General features: G+C 30.9%; 1 non-coding gene across 1 annotated transcript; it reads left to right on the forward strand.

Moving 5' to 3' along the window:
* Positions 1-681: 681 nt before the first annotated feature.
* On the forward strand, positions 682-788 carry LOC139869504 (small nucleolar RNA R71). The gene has a single exon (XR_011766111.1). It is a non-coding gene; the product is annotated as a small nucleolar RNA R71 (small nucleolar RNA).
* The last annotated feature ends 1,180 nt before the right edge of the window (positions 789-1,968 follow it).

A 1,968-nucleotide genomic window follows, 5' to 3' on the forward strand; every position in this document is an offset into this window, starting at 1 on the left:
TAGTCGTTACATGTAAATGTTGTTTTGAAGCCTTTAGGTTAACGATCCTGTTAAGTGTTGTTAACCCATTGTTTATTATATCAAATGAGATGTTAAATTATTACATTGTCATGATATTATGATGTATTAATATATATTAATATGATATATATACAATTAAATGTCGTTACAACGATAATCGTTACATATATGCCTCGTTTCAAAATCCTTAAGTTAGTAGTCTTGTTTTTACATATGTAGTTTATTGTTAATATACTTAATGATATGTTTACTTATCATAATACCATGTTAACTATATATATATATATATATATATATATATATATATATATATATATATATATATATATATATATATATATATATATATATATATATATATATATATATATATATATATATATATGACATCATATAGTTTTTACAAGTTTTAACGTTCGTGAATCACCGGTCAACTTGAGTGGTCAATTGTCTATATAAAACCTATTTCAATTAATCAAGTCTTAATAAGTTTGATTGCTTAACATGTTGGAAACACTTAATCATATAAATATCAATTTCATTTAATATATATAAACATGGAAAAGTTCGGGTCACTACACACCAGCTGCTATGTCGATGTCTTTTCGTGTAGTAATGTCGCATCCTTGGTAGAATAATTGTGCTATTTGATAAGTGTCTAAACCATGTTGAGGACATCCTCTCAACAATTTTCCAAATCTTATCCACGCCTCATATAGAGTTTCATTTGGCTTCTGTGTGAACGTAACAATTTCTACTTGAAGTCTCACGGCTTTCGATGCCGGAAAGAATCTTTTAAGAAATTCTCAACTAAAACATCGCATTTATCAATCGCCCCTTCAGGTAATGATTCTAACCAATCTTTGGCTTCTCCCTTTAAAGTCCAAGGAAATAACATAAGATAGATCTGTTCATCCTCAACTTATCTGATTTCAAATAGAGTACTGATCCTATTAAAGGTTCGAAGATGTTCGTTTGGATCTTCTTTTGGCGTACCACTAAATTGGCACTGATTAGTTACCATGTGTAGAATTTGTCCATTGATTTCATAATCTGGCGCATTAATATCTGGTTAAGTAATTGCGTGACCTTGGCCAGTGCGTGTAGCCTTCATTCGGTCTTCCATACTTAGAGGTTCCGGATTTTCCATGATTGAATTTGTTGAATCTGAATCACTAGAGGATTCTGATTTAATGGTTTCTTCCTCGACAATTTATGGTTAAGTAATTTGTGGTTCAGGAGGAATGATTATTGGTTCAGGATCTCTGAATTGTCCTTGAATATCCTCCGGGTTCTCAATTATGTGGTCGGGTTCAAAAAATGGATTATCGGAAATTTGAATTGGAGTACTTGGTTGACTTGATGATGATTCTAAAGAAAAATCAACGGCGACAATATTAGCTAGATGTCTTGATCGAGTTACAGGTGATGAACGTATGAAAGGTGGTGAATGTTTTGCTCTGTGCATTCACAGAATATCCTATTAGTTATAAAAAAATTATATAAGTTATCAAATTAATAGACTTTTCTGATTTTGCCCACGTTTCGAATAGCCAATAGATGCAGCAGGTAGCCAGGACCCTTTAAATCGGAAGCCCACAACTCGCCACTAACAAATCCAACTATTACTATGAACCAGAAAATTTTGAATGTCTATCAATTTAATCGCTTAAAATAATTTTTCGTCGAAATTTTGAAGATAAAATCTATGTCCTAAAAACTAGAGTGTCGAGAAATAAGAGGAAGAAAAAGAGTGCGTCGAAAAACGTCGAAAAATAAAAGGTCGAAAAATAATAAAAAGAAAGTAAAGCGTCGAAACTTAAAAGTCTAAAAACTAAATATTAAAAGTTACGTCTAAAGGTTTTAAAGCTTAAAGGAATTCTATATCCAAAACGGCAATAACTTAAATAGGCACTAAAATCTATTAAATATTAAAGCGATAAGCGA

The sequence above is a fragment of the Rutidosis leptorrhynchoides genome, chromosome 9 (assembly GCF_046630445.1).
Source record: "Rutidosis leptorrhynchoides isolate AG116_Rl617_1_P2 chromosome 9, CSIRO_AGI_Rlap_v1, whole genome shotgun sequence".
In the NCBI taxonomy this organism is placed as follows: domain Eukaryota; kingdom Viridiplantae; phylum Streptophyta; class Magnoliopsida; order Asterales; family Asteraceae; genus Rutidosis; species Rutidosis leptorrhynchoides.